Here is a 15,770-nt window from a genome sequence, read left to right on the forward strand (position 1 = left end):
ACAGTTGAAATATTTACACTATGCTAATGTGATCCAACCACTAGAACTTACATGTATGGATTTGTACATATACAGACACACATATATGTTTGTATAACATATCTAGAGGTACAAAGGAATACTTGTAAGAACATTGGAAATAGTCTGAGTAGCCATTAGCTCTTATTTAATCTTTAGGAGTATACTCCAAAGCAAGACACTCTACATGAGGGCACAATGAACCTTCTTTGAGCATAGGTGAAGTTTTCCATTCACTTGGTAAGCCTGAGTGGAGAACATCAATAGCTGGTCATTATGCACTATGTAAAATAATTTGAAGTCCTGTGATGCATACAGACTAAGTAAGGCCATCTTAAATAATTTTTATTGTGGAACGATTTCTTCCATTACAGGTTCTATGCACTGTAAAATAGCATGGGGCTGTAACAGTCACAAGCCAGTGTGTACCCATGTATCTTGCTGCAGTGAATGGTTAAATGTGAAAATGAATTCTTTCTGGCAGGCTAAACTCACGGCCCTCTGTATTAGTGGCATCTGCTATGGCATGTGAATCAGCCTTGCTCTTAGTGGGTGTCTGCCAAGCAAGTACAGGTTTCTAGGGGGTAATACATAATCTGTTCAAACCTACTTCTACAGCCCCCATGAGTGGATCTATTAAGTACAATTAGCCTTGTAATTAAGGGCCACAGTATTAAACACTTCAAGCATTATTTTTTTCTCTTTTTGACAACACAGAATCAATCTTGTGTCAGCTTCCCTGCCATACAGTCTTATATCTTGATAAACAAATTGTGAGGATTGTAGTTAAAATTATGTGGAAGTCATCAAAGCATGAGATGCTTTTACACAAAACGCACTCATTCAAATCTGTGGAGTAAATAGGTATAAATAGCAGGAAAGTAAATCAGAGGTATATATACACAAAGGAGGTATAAAAATGTAAAAAATGCAAATTTTAAAGACAAGAATCTTTGAATAGTTTCACCTAAGTACCTACATGTTTTGGATATTTCCTGCTAGAATAAATTGCATGTTTTGCAGTATCAGTAATTTTGGGAGCAGGAGTGTGAGTCTTTGTATGGTCATGGGAAACACTCTGTAGTTATAGTACAGAGAAACGTAGATTGGAAGTTTTGTGGCTTGATCAGCTACTGTGTGATTTCCTGGGATTACCTATGTGTGTTTACAGATAAAGAGGTAGGAACTAGACTGTTCTCAGTAGCTTTGGAAGACAAATGGGTCATAAAACTCCTATGTCCTTGAAAAAGTTTAACTGTGTTAAAAGTGGGACTTCAAAGGCAAATAGTTGAACAGAAAAAAAGATAATCTGTGTAAAATCATTCAATGTGAATCAGCACAGAGCTGACTGTGAACAGGATCCAGAGTTTATGGATAGTCAAGAATGTTTGGGGACAAACTGAAGTGATTCTCAAAAAAATGGCAGATGTCCTATAACCTGCCCCTGCTTTTCTTCCAGCTAAAAGGTCAAGGTTTCATCTGTTTGGTGGTACATAATAGTTAGTCAAATATTTTTATTAGGTCTGAAACTTTCTGGGGAGAAGAACACAAACTCAACAATACTGAAAGGCATTTAAAAGGGTTCAAACATGTTTACTTATAAAATACTGGAGCCAAAACAGTTTCAAATTTACTTCTATATTTTAAACTTTAATCAATACTTGTACTGCCTAATTGGGCATTCACCCAACTAGTCCTGGAAAACTGAGGGTCCAATTCAACCTTAACTCATAAGGTAACAAATCTGAAGATTCTATAAAAATCAACCACAACAGCAGATTTTTAAAATCACCACAAAATCAGATACAGTATGACCAGTTTAGTGGCCTTGTTTGTGCTTCTGGTGCTTCACTTCTTCATATGTGTTGACCCTGTGTTTTCAAGGAGGTTCTTTATGGAATGGTATGAACAATAAAGCATTTGGTAAATAGAATTGAGTTTGTTAATGTCTGATTTGAGATTAAACCAGCTGCCTTTTCTCAGTGTCTCAGTCACCAGGGAATAGGTAGGTAGAAAGATAGACTGACAACAACTTCACCCATTAGATGAGAAGAAACAAGTTAGGCCAGATTTTTGCTGTACCCTAGAAAACATACTGGTTGTTAATCCCCCAATGAGTTTATGGATGAGTAGAGAACAGTTAAGACTTTTTGATCTGCCATTTTCCTACATGCTTTGAGCAATGACTTCAATACTGCAGAGAACATCAGAATGCAATACCAAATCCTATGCAGCTCAATCTGGTTGCTGTCATGTCCTATTGCTATATAAGTATTAATTTTTCAGACTTTTTCAGACTTGGACATGCAGAAATCCCCTAAATTTTCCTGACCCTAGGACATGTAGGAACAGCAGCCTTGTACTTAAAATTGCAATTGTGGTATATTGGTTCTAAGCTCATCAGGGACAGAGGTGATACTGCACATTCAAGACTAGAAATGATCCAGTTCGTGAGGCAGCCTCCCAGCTGCTTATGGATGCAGCTGGTTTGAGTTAGAGGCTGCAGCTGAAAATGAAGTGTGCTGGATGCAGTTTCCAGTACCAGGCCATAAGCCCAGCTGATGTTTACTGGCACAGCTCCGCTGAAGTAGCTGTGGTAGCTTATTCCAGTTAGGCTCTTGCTCCACAGCTTTTCTCATGCACTAACTTGTGTTGTTGGAATTTGCATTCATCTCTCTTCTGAACTAAATAAAACAACCCAAATTTCTTAAAAATGCACCATTGGCCTTCTAAAGGGAGAGGATATTTGTATGTGTGACTTTAGCAAGTAAAAAAACAAGATGTTAAATAAAAAATGATACTTCGGGGTAGCAGAACCCTTACACAGTCACTGCATATTGAATTATACACAGGTGTGCAAAAAATAGTAGTGTTTTGATTAAGTGTGCTGTAATTTGTATTGTGTATTTTGAAATATGGTCATTTTTAAGGCAATGGACAGGCACATCATCAGCTTTCTATTCCTGAAAAATTTGAGGGCCTCCTAACGACTTTTAACAGCCAATGAGCATATATTCTTCACTAACTACTGGTCATTAGATAATTTTGGAAATATGCTTCCATCTAGTTTGGGAACACAGATTGGGTTCAAGCTCTGTCTTCTCCATTATTATGGTCATCATTAGGCATTTCTGAAGAACAACTACTCAGGCTTCTTGATTCTAGTAAAGCCTTGAAGTGTGAAGATTTAATAATACTTGTAAATTATGTTGTACACAAACTTCAATGTGTTAAATTAAAAGTTGAGACCATTTAGCATTTTATAAATGTCTGCATTCTAACAGTTTACATTGTGTTCTATATTGTGTAAAACATGTCTCTCCTCAACACAAATTTTCTGTTGGTGTAAAAGTTTTAAATTTCTTTTACTATGAAAACTGAAACTTGAAGCAAAAATATTTGTTCTGAATAAGTGGACATACATAATATATTCAATTCTATTTGGAATGATAGAGTGCTAAAAAATAATAGTTGGATTAGTGTTCTTCCTGTGACTAAACAGACTATTGCTCAGATAAAATGACAAAAACAAATGTGAAAGTTCTATGAAAAGATATTCAAGGCTGTGAAAGCCTAAGTACAGAGGACATATTCTGTAGTATCTGTTCCCCATCTTTCTATGGTTTAATCAAATACCATGTTAATAACTCTGATTCCATAGGACCTTTTACTAGCTTGCTCTGATGTTTTTCTGTCAAGGGCTAACTAATAGTTTTAGCTCTCCAAAGAGCAACACAACAAAGATAAGGCAAATGCCAGGAAATGTATTCATTAAATAGTCAAGAGAATGCCAAGGACAAGCTCACTGTATAACGTGTTAGGAGAACATCAATATTTGAGAAAAGGAAGATGCTGCTTTGGTATAACATATTTGTGGAAACTGGAATAAGCATGTTTTAAGCAAGGCTTCTCTTTAATTATTGTCTGAGTTTCACATAAAGTCTGCTTCATCAACTGGATAAATATTTGACTGCTGTTCAGTAAATTGCATTAGTTTACTTTAACTGTATGCTCAGCCTTATTCAGGCATCCTACATTAGGCAATGTAGTGTGTAATGCATCTCTGCAGGTGACCAGAGCTATTCTCTGTATGAGGTAAATTAAAACTCATATTTTAAAAATTAAACATTCTTGCACTTCATGATTTCAATATTTAATTATAACCTGTGTCAGGGCCTAATCTCTGACTGAGTCAGGCATGAAATTAATCAAAAACGAGGCACAAGCTTAGCAGTTCCACTGCACTGTAAAAATAATTTTTTCAGTATTTCTGTGATTCTTACAGAAATTTTATGAGAATGATGCTGATGAACATGCAGTTAGGGCATCAGTTAAAAGGTTAGTAAGTAGCCAAAATAATGATGATTTTTCTTAGTTGGAAAAAACTTAGCAGAACACTTTAATCCTGAGGTGTGAGTGCATTGAGGACATTGCAACATCAGAGAGGTGATCAGACAAGAAAAGAAATCTTTGGCTCTTTTAAATCTATTTCAGGGAGAAAACTCAACTATTTTTAAAAAACACAGCTTTGACATACAGGATAATACATATAATATAGGAGTAGATTACTTTATATGAAGCTAAGCATGCTGCAGCTATAGAGAGTACAGATACCTTTTACTTTGCAAAATCCTTGTGTAAAATAACTTTCTGTAAATACTGTAAATAAATTATTGGTAGTTATGTTTTTTGACTGATGGAAAAATATCATGCAGAGCAGTTTCTTTTTCACTGTGCATACTAATCTTATCTTTCTTTTAATCCAGTGAGTTCAGAGCCAAACTTCATAGCTGAAAAATAAAGGAAATGGTGAGGTACTGAAAAAAGGTTGAAAACAATTCTTGAAGTTTCACAAAATTAAAAATTTTTCTCCAAAGAAATGAGATTGTGCTTTGGTTTTACAATAAAAGCTAAGGTTCAGTTGGTTTTGGTTTATTTTGATGGATTTGTGTATTTTTTGCAGCATCGACACTTCCAGAAACAAATCATCCTTAAAAACAGGAAGTGCAAACGAGGCCAACAACAGTGGAAAATTTTCCAAACAGGCCCCTAAAAACTGACTGAACTACTTCTGGCATAATATTATAGAGGATATAAATATGTAAACAGTAATTTTCTCCTATCCTGCCATAAAAATGACTGGCTTCTGAAGACAGTCAGGTAGCAGGACCCATAATTATTTTATTTAACTCAGCTCTCTATTCTGCTCTGACAGTGGCTGCCTTTGTGGTTTTAGGCTAATCATGTGTAACCTCCTTAGTTTTACCTGTTGTAAACCAGCTCATATTGCTAATGATTTGTCTGAGAATTAGGAGGGTGTCTGGTGTATGAAAAATTTCTTATTGTTGCTGGAAGAAAGATTTGGAAGGCAGTAGCTGAGCACAAACTTAACTGCTGGTTTGCTTATTTAGGAGAAGGAGCCATTCTAACAGGCACAGATATCTAAGTGCTTCACTTTAAAAGGAAAAAAAAATTGAAGAGACTATTCACAAGAGTTTGCTGCCCAAGATGACGAAGAACAAGGCTAGTCCTTGGTGATAGCTTGAGAACCACCAACTTACATCCACTTTATCCTTTTGCTAAGATTATCCCTTATCACTTGAATCCCACTGGAACGGGTAGCCAAGAGAATTTTACACCCACTAAACTACCTTGGCCAGTTGCAATTAGAAACCTAGCTGGCTCCACCTAGCCAAGCCAGTGTTCTCAGGGGAAGCCTCTTGCTCCTCAGACATACACACTACGAGATAGCTGGTGCTGGTATTGTGCTACTATCATTGCTTTAAATGCAGATGGGATCACTGCTTTCATTCCCATAAAATAAAGTAAGCAGATGAAGAATAAATATTTCCATCCTGCATTTAAAAGCCAATTCAGTGGTCCTTGGGAAGTCAAAACTTGTGAGGGCTGGGATGACTTGCCTGGTGGGAATTACCAGACCTTACTGTTTGGTTGCCTGGCCTTAAATGAACCACACCACCTACATGGGATTTGCAGTCATTAACATATCTTCTGGTGAATCTACCAATAATTTTAATGCCATGTACTCATCCTTTAGAAGTAATTTAATTTTATTATAATATTTAAAAAAAAATATGCTGAAATACCACATGAAAAACAAGCTATACGATCTAATGCACTGGTAAAGTAAATTATTACGAAGTGTTATTTGTTTTTAATAATGTTGGACAGCTTCCATTATGTGACATGAATATTACATACAGTTGTTGAGCTGAATCTGTTAAGAAAGGTTTAATAGACATGATGAATATATATTTTCAGTAGACTGGAGTACAGAAATTCAGAACAATGTTTCCAGTTAAGAGCATTTTGGTCATGTTAATATACTTTTCTGACTTCTTTTGGGATTTTTTTTTGTGGTTTTTTGAGATCTGGAGTTTCTGTTGTACTTTTGGTTACAGGATAAATCTGTTTTTAAAGGTTTCTAAAGTGTAGTGAGTACAAATAATTTCAATCAATTTGGCGGGATTACAGTAGCAATGAAACTTTTACTGTCACTAAAGGTTCCCCAGATTTTCCTTGGAGATGCCTCAGCTGTTGATCAAGCAGAATTCACACAAATGTCTCAAAATCAGAGTCACACCTCTCATGCCTGCTGTTACTTTTTACATGTGGAGAAGGAAAAACTTTGACCCAGACTTCATCTCAGAGAAAAGGTATTTCCCCAATATGTTGAATAAATATATCAGCTTAAAACAGGCCCAACTTTGAAGTGAACTCAAATAATTTATTCTTTTTTAAAATAATGAACATTATCATTTGTCTTTAAATTTTTTAGAGTTGAGATGTTAAATATTATTGCACTGAATGTGTGGTTGCTTTTGGTGACCCTTACACAATTATATTTTTTAAAACTTACTCTAAGGGATTTTTCCTGATTTTGAATTATATAAATTCCAAATGATAACTGCTTTGCTTATAAAGCAATATTTATGACTACAGGGATATTGTAATACCTATAGTTATTGTTAAGTAGTAAAGATACCTGAAAAAATGCCCCCTCTTTTTTATGCAATTCACAATGGCTTTTCTTAGAAACCTGAGTTTTTTTTGGTGTAACACACTATTTATGAGGAAACTTCCATAATTTTGCAATATTTTCATTACTAACAGTGGCTTAAAACAATTACAGTTTTAAGAGTTCTATAGTCCTCACTGCTCTAGAGGATTTCTAAATATTTTCATTATCTGATATAAAATGGCTTTCTGCTCAGTATACCATATAAATCTGACCATGAAGTTACTTACTAGGGTAAGTGAAAGGTGTTGGTCTGTGCTTTTATTGCCCTATTTATGGAGTGATTGCTAAACCCAACAGTACCTTATAACCTCATGAATAAATCATGGAATCAGTCACTGTATTTATAAAAATGTCTGATACTTCTTTCCAGTTTCCGGCATTTGAACATCTTTCAGTGACTGAAATATATATTTACTAAATGGTGAGCAAATGAAGTTATCAGGGGTGGCTTTTGTCACTTGAAATGACTGCAGGCAAGGGCTCCCCTGAATTAAGGAGCTCTGAATGTCAAAGCTACTTCATCTGTGTTTACACACATGCACACTCTCTGTATTTTCGTGCCTGTCTGGCTAGGAAGTTTATGGGTTTTTTTTTTTCAGATGCAGGGGCAGCCTTGCACTGAGCAGCAAAAATTTCACAGCTGAAGCTGTGTCCAGAGCTGTGCCTCCTACTTAACCCTCACCTTCCTGCACAGTCTTTTGAACCAGAGGGATGAAGCTTACATGCATGAGCAGTGCGGGGAGTTCCTCAGGCAGGCTGTTGGAGCAGCAAAGTGGTTCCACCACGGGGCAGTAACAGCACTGCTGATTGCACCCCTGGTGTCACCTCATGCCGGCTCTGATGTGGTCCCCAGCTCCATCCTGCCTTGTTGTGTCAGGGAACAGGAACTAGCAGGGACAGCAGTAGGGCTGCTGCATGACAGAGCTGCTCTGAGTTCATGTTCCTCCTGCCCTGTTGAACCTGGCTCCATCTGAGGCTTGAGGGGGCAGTGAGATCTTCTTGCTAACATGTAAAGGCAGAATTAGAAGGATGGCATATGTGTTGGGAAATCATAATGCCAGGACCTGAATTCTTTATCATGGTCCCTACAACACTTACATTGCTATTGTCAGCTACTATTATTGTATGTCTGAGTACATCAAGAAAATGGGTACAGTCATTTTGTCAGATGTCGTACAAACATAACGCTGCAATGTCCCAGAGACCCATGTACTTGGCCTAATCTTTTTTCTACCTTTTGTCTTAAGCTCTGTTACTCCTGTTGATGACTTTAATAATATGCTCCAGACAACTGTGGCCATGACAGACAATGTCTCAAAACAAACTGGTAGTGCAACCTCTTCCTAGAAGACAGGCCCTGAACATACAGCAGTCCTGGGGGTCTCACTGAGCTTGGACTTGCCAGTGAGTCCTGCAGATAGTTGAAACGATTCTGAAGGGGCTGTCATTTGTACTTCAATTCACCACAGTGAACCCTGTGGTCATTATCACAAAGCTGTGACCAAGGCTGTTTCTCAGACGCAGTGAGAGTCACCACTTACGCTCTCTTGGACATTGAAGGAAAAGAATGCTGCTCCTGATTTGGCTCCTTTATACAGCTGGGCCAAAATTCTGTCAACTCTCCAGTGTTAAAAGGGAGTTTAAAAAGCTGATTTTATTTGCTGAAAGTCAGCTAAAAATCTCATGACAGGTACTATGTCAACAGGTTGCTTTTAGCACAAAAGTTTTGAGCAGGTTAAGGCTTTGTTATATGTTTCTGTGGTACACATTTGTAAATAGCCCAGTACTGTAAATAGGAAAATGATAAATTAGTGTTTATTTCAGTGCAATAAAAATAAGTTTAGATGAATTACCTTGAGGGTAAAGGAAGTGTAAATATTTCTGTGCAAATTAGGTCAACCCAGAGATCTTGTAAACAGTTTCTCTCTGTATCTGACTTCCCAAATTCTTTATCTATCTCCAGCACTTAATGAATGGTTTTACTCCTCAAGAAGCACTTGCTTTGGTCCCATTTTGAGTATTTTTATGTCTATTGTATTATTGTATTTCATAGTTCAGGTGCCTGAAAGTAAATCTCCAGGACACATATTTCAATATATGAAAGTCTGGACTATATATATATATATATATATATATATATATATATATATATATATATAATACATATATATATATATATATATAAAATACATAAATACAGATAGGGAGAGAAAGAGAGTACTCAAATTAGATACACAGATAGGTAACTGAAACTCTGAAACTTGGACTTTCACACCATTATATTTTTGTGCACTTCTGTCATGTTTTCAGTCCTTTTCAGACATGATTTTCTGTCTCTGTAAGTAATACAGGTAGAAATTCAGTGAAAAAGTCCACATTTTCCATCTTTCCCTCCCCACACCACTCTTGTAGTATATGTGTACACTCTAATATTAAACCTAATGACTGATTGGTTTTGGAAGCATTGACAGCATTCATCCCCCACCTGATGGTATCTTTTCAGTGACAGTTTCTGTGCTGCAGGCATTTTTAAATAGTTCCTCATACACGAGAACAGAATGGACTCCAAATATAGACAGTTTAAAATGTATGAAGAGAGTTAACTTCATATGCAACATTCATTTATCAAAACATCAGGAATTTATAAAAGACACTTCTCAACTTACTGCGGTAGTATATATACATTTTCCATGTAAAAGAGGAGAAAAAACTTCTGTTAGTGTCAAGCCTATTCTCAGGGAACCGGAAGTCCACTTTCATTTACATAATTTCAATTATTTGTTAATATTCTCTTAATATTTGGTGGGAAGAACCAGTATAAGGGACAAATACATTTGTCTCAGGGTTCTTCATTATCACTGCGTTTCATCTCATGTAAAACATCTATTGACAAAGGAAAAGGGAGCCTCAGAAACCAAGACTGATTTATATTTCATTTATCTTAAAGAAAAAATCACTGCATGACTATACAAACATTTGTTATTATTTTCTTTCTATGCTAGTGTCATTCATATCATGTGGGCAGCCTATTACTGCTTTTTGGCTGATGGCTACCTGTATCTACAGTGTCAGATATTGGAGATTATCTCAGTTGGTCAGAGCATGGTGCTAATAATGCCAGGTAGTGGGATTGATGGTTATGGGCCATTCACCTAAGAATTGGACTTGATGATTCTTGTGGGTCCCTTCCAAATCAGAGTATTCTGTGATTCTGTGAATAAACTTAGGGGCTAAATGAGTCTGTCTGCAGATTTAAAGGCATGTTGGCAAGTTATTGTAGGCAAACTCCCAGAGGCAAACAAGGAATATGTCTCTCATATGAGGAAAAATACCCCAGATCATCTGCTTTTCAGAGCTGCAATTACAACACTATTTGTACACTTAGGCATAAGATTTCAGGGGAATTTTTTTCCATATGGGAATACAGATCCAGGTTATCTTACCTGCAATGTATGTGATTTATTCTTCTCTGAATGTGGATGTGATTGCATCAGGCTATTAGTACTCGCCGAAACCTCTCAGCCTTTCTGATGCTACCAGATCTTTGGAATACTGGATAAAACAGGATGAATGTGGCCCAAGCAAAATTTATAGTAGGAAAATCATCAAGACTAGAGAAATTCAGACATACAGTAGTCTTGCTAAGGTTATTGTTTTTCCTTCAGAATGTTTCTGGTCAGATACTCTAGTAAGAAAAAACAGAACCTCAAAATTTATAACTCACATTCATATTAAATAGCAAAACCTAAAGAAATAAACCTCCACGTTACTTAAAGAACATTAAAACTTCCAATACCCATAATTTCTGGGAGCAATGGCAATCTACGAAACAAAGTTACTGTGATGTGATGTGGTACTTCATTTTACATATTGAGAATGTTCAATGAATAACTTCATAGAGAAGCACTTTTACATCTTTTTTAGCTATGTCCACTTGCAATGAATCTTGGTTTGTATTTCTGTGGTGACTGCAACAATCAAGTTTGAAGAACCAATTGTAAAGAAAAGCCTATAATTTATGTTTAGCTATCTTAATGCAGTGGCACTGCAACACTGGGAAGGAATCAGGCTAAAAAATGTAGGTTGTCAGGAAATAGTATTTAAGTGTGCAGCAGTCAATCGGGTTTGCTTCAATTTATCTTACAGCTATTTGGAAATCTCTCTGAGTAACTTGTTTTTCATAAGCAAATGCTATGTGTGGCAGAGCAACAGAGACCCTGTGCTGCTTGGGGGCTGCTGGGGGTGGGTGCTGAAGCTGGGGGTGCTGCCGTCCCCTATGTGCTTGTGAATGTGACTTCTCGTGCTTTCTGACTGCAGCAGTGGCTGACTCTTCTGCAGGAACATTGCTAGCAGTTTTATGCCTTTTATTCTTCTCTAACAAGTCAGTAGACAGGTTTGCAGACTGGTCAAAACCTGGCTCTATGCAAAGGTCATGCAAGGATTTAGGCACTTTGTCAGTGTCTCCAACAGGCTTCATTTATCAGCCAAATAGTAAACAAGTAATGTGCTGTGGGCAAACTTTTGCTGTTGGCTTTGGGTTTAGCTTTTTAATATGTACTGGCTTGAAGCATGCTTGAAGATTTTACTGCTTGCCAGGCTGGGAATTACTATCTAATGGTTATAACAGACATTTCAGAAACAGGACATCTGTGCTTCTTCCTACTACTTTTGCTGGCTTTCTGTATGACCTTAAGTAGGTAATTTTCCTCCTCTCTGTCTTAATTAACTCATCATCTATATTATAAATATAATAATTCCTACCCATCTTGGCCTAAATATAAATTATTATTATTATGCTGTGGTTTATTTAATAAGTATATGTGTATTTAATAAGTAAGGGATATTTCAAAATAAAACTATTTTAATTACTTTATTTTGTTTTGTGCTATGTCAGTTAGATGCTCTCTTCAAATCTGAATATGGTGGATTGCCTCCTATATCTTATACAATTCCTCTGACTTAATCAAAAAGAGCTGTTTCGATGATGACTAGAACCCCTTCATTTGTCTCTAATAGGACCATTTTTAAAATTGGAAAACCTGTTAGTCCTTCTTCCTTGCAATCAAACAACCTTCATATGCCATTTGGTATCACAAGTAGCAGTTTTCTTTATGCTTAGAATGCAACCAGTATCTTTTAGTATGAGAAAGGAAGTTTTAACCTTTTCTTCCATTTTCTCTGCTTCATTTTTACTGAAGGGTAGATGTCCATGTTCTCACAGATGCCATAATACCTGAACTTGTTAACCCTTGTGCTTAAAAGTGATTAGGTAATTTCTTCCCTTCTAGTAAAATTGAGCAGTGCATTCAGGTTTTCATAATACCATGATATAGACTGGCAAATAAATCACAGGATGCTTATTTTTCTTTTCTTATTTCAAATTGATCAGATCATCAGAAACTCAGTTAATAGACTTTGCAAGGGGGTTTAAGAATCCCTTATTTATCAGAGTATTTCTTCAGGAAGATAAAAGTTAACACTTTTTTTTTTTTTGGTTTGTTTGTTTGTTTGTTTGTTTGGCTGTGGGTGGTCGGTTATGAAGATCTGCTCTGGCTGAAAGATATATGGGGAGAGAGGCACCTACCTACTTGAACCCACATCATGCAGAAATATTTTGCACTGTGGATCCTCAGCTCAGGTAGCTGTTCGTTAGCCGTGTGAGTACCTGTTTCAGCTGGTGAGCAGGCAGGGATATTGATGCTCCTGAGTCCAGACACTTAGCACCTCTTTATACTCCAACAAAATTATCTATCTTGAGTCCAAGACACAGGATCAAACTGTTCTCAGACCTTACAGGAATTGGGTATTATAACAGAAAATATCTGGAAAGAGACACTGACTTGGCACGAGTCTCAATATACAGGGCAAGACCTCCTTAAGATGCTGCAAATTGTGTAATTTGAAACAGGAATCTGAAGCCAAGCCTTCCACATCTAGAGTGTCTAATGTTTTTACCATCAGGCATCTTGAAAAGAAGGCAGAGTTTCCTCAGTATTTCCTGTTAAGGCTATTAAAGATTGCATTAAATAACTAAATGTGGACTAGGAGAAAGGTTAAAGGAATAGGAAGCAAGGGCATTCTTCCGGAACATAGTAAACTTATACTCATGCACCTATTCTAAAATATGCTTAAATATTCATATGAAATTCAGGACACTTGGTAGAAAGACGAATTTTCACATAATAATTTTTAGATAAACATACTGAAAATGAGAAGACTAACAGGGGACAAATACATTGGTGTTGTCACTTCAGACCCTGTGATATTTCATCTGCTTGTTTGGTAGGTAATTTCCTTTTGATTGAATGGTGAAAAAGAAATCTTTTAATATTACCCATTTAGGATGGAAATTATTTCTCCCCAACCCCTTTTAGAAAAAAAGTAGAATGTCATCCTGGTATTGCATGGAGGGGAAGCAGGAGCTTTGAGCTGGTAAACTAATTTCATTCCTCTAATTTAGATTTAGTTGCAACCCTTTCTCTTGGAACCGCACTCCCAGTGAGTAATCAAGGAAAGATGGTTTACCTTTGAGTTTATACCACCATGGCTTAGGCTGAATAAATGCTAGGTGTGCAGAGTATCATCTAATTGTCTAGTTTTCCCTACAGGGGTCTATCCCTATTAGGCAAACGCTGTGCCAGCCCAGCAATGGCTTGAACCTAACCTGGGTAATAAGTGCACATGAAATTTAGTAGCTCAGCAGAACCCAAAGCTTTTGACAATCAAATGGTTAACCCTTTCACAGATCTGTTTCTTGGGAATTGAATAAATGAGGGTATTGTAATGTAAAGAACATTTGTTGGCTGAAGGCCACCATGAGGGAGATTAGTGGGGGGTATTAAAGATGAAATTATAAAGTCTCAGTGAAAGAGATTCAGTTGAATTCAATGATAAATGACAGTGAAAGGAAGAGAGGGATATTTCTGAGATGAGCTGTATTTCCCTAAAGAAAAATACTTGTGAGATCAGATTTTTAAAGAAGGAGTATTCTTTTTTTATTATTGAAAAGGTTAGATTATATCATTTTTGAGAGCTCTGTTCTACTGAATGTAATAAAAATTGACATGAAGTGTTTTAAGTTTGTTGATAATTCCATACTATTCTGACCCACTTTATCTGAATATCTTAAAATTCAATTTCACTTGTAGAAGGTATTCTCATATTATCCTGCTATATAGGCTACAAAAGGCTGGTAAATCCATAGATGTTCACGACCACTCATGCAGAAATGAAATATTTAACTACAAGGGTATCTTGTATTTCAGAAGTTATTTGCTGACACTTCATTCTCTGATCCTTGTAGTCCATACAAAATGATTTGCACATAGGAAATATAAGTAAATGCTTTACAAATTGACTTTTTGAATGTTTTCTCACTACTTCTAATAGATTTTATTAAGTGCTTTCTACTCTAAAATGTTTCAAATGTTGTGGGGTTTTTTATCATTTAAAAGCATATTGCATGTATTAATCTTCTTAGAGGATTCCTGAGTTTTCCTCAACAAAAAGAATTAGAAAATAGTTGCACAATCTCATAAAAGGACATATGAAAGCTGATGTGTATTTATTATGTTTATTAATTTAACTTTTGTTAAAAGAAAGATTGGCTATAATGCTTTTTTAATAGGAAAAAAAATCCTTACATATTTTACCTATGTCTAAACAGGTAGAAATCACTGATTTTTTGCCTAGTTTGAGTGGTTATGAATATAGAAATCTAACTAATCTTCCTTCTTTAATGTTTAGAACAAATTACAGTGCCCATTTCATCCAGTAAAAATACAGCCTCATGTCATTCTAAATCACATTAAGAATCAGGGGAAGCTGGGGAGGTGGATGTTGAACTGTCAGATTTTAGAAAGAGTGGAAAAACTTGAGAACAGATTTTTCAGCCTACAAATTCAGATGGAAGAATTTAATCAGCCACTTTCCGTGTGCTTCACTGACTATCAGAAGTTCTGTCTGTCACATACAGATGTGAATGTGAAAGTCTGATGTGTGTTTCCCAGCTTTACCTAATTGGATAACTACAGAACTGGTATTAGAACAGACAATTAGTAGTCAGTACTGTACACTGGACAACAGCCACATTTGGAGCACAGAAGATACATATTTTCAGTGTACCTTCTATGCCAATAAACCAAAAAAAAATACTTAGCAGCGAGTCACACATCGGATTTTAGCATACGGTCTCTATTATAGAAAATAGGTTTCCATTGTTTGTTTGAAAGCATAACTCTTCAATTTCCATGTGTATTAGATAGCCTTTATTTTTATTTTGTGTTTCCTGGAATGGAAAGAGAATAGGATGACCCTCAGCAAATGTTAAGAAATGCCTATATACCACCTCACTCGGAAGATTTTCATTCTTAGTCACTTGCCCTGGTAATCCACAGGGAGTCCCAAAGTGTTAGTAGTCACTGTCATGGATAGAAAATGTGCATAGTACAAATTTTACGAAAGTAAAACACTTTCTGAGCCTGCCTCTTGTGCTATGCAAAGGCCATTACCCCATCCAGCTCTGCAAACAGACTGTCCTTTATTATGTGTGTGATAGCATTAGCATCACAGACAGTGTTCATTTTCTTACCAATCCCACTACAGACCATGAAGAAAAAAGCTTCATGATTGAGGCAGACGCTGTTCAGCAGGATTCCAGCATTGACAGAGCAGGCTGAATAGTAACATACGTTTCAAACAATATATTATG

The sequence above is a fragment of the Vidua macroura genome, chromosome 5 (assembly GCF_024509145.1).
Source record: "Vidua macroura isolate BioBank_ID:100142 chromosome 5, ASM2450914v1, whole genome shotgun sequence".
NCBI lineage: Eukaryota > Metazoa > Chordata > Aves > Passeriformes > Viduidae > Vidua > Vidua macroura.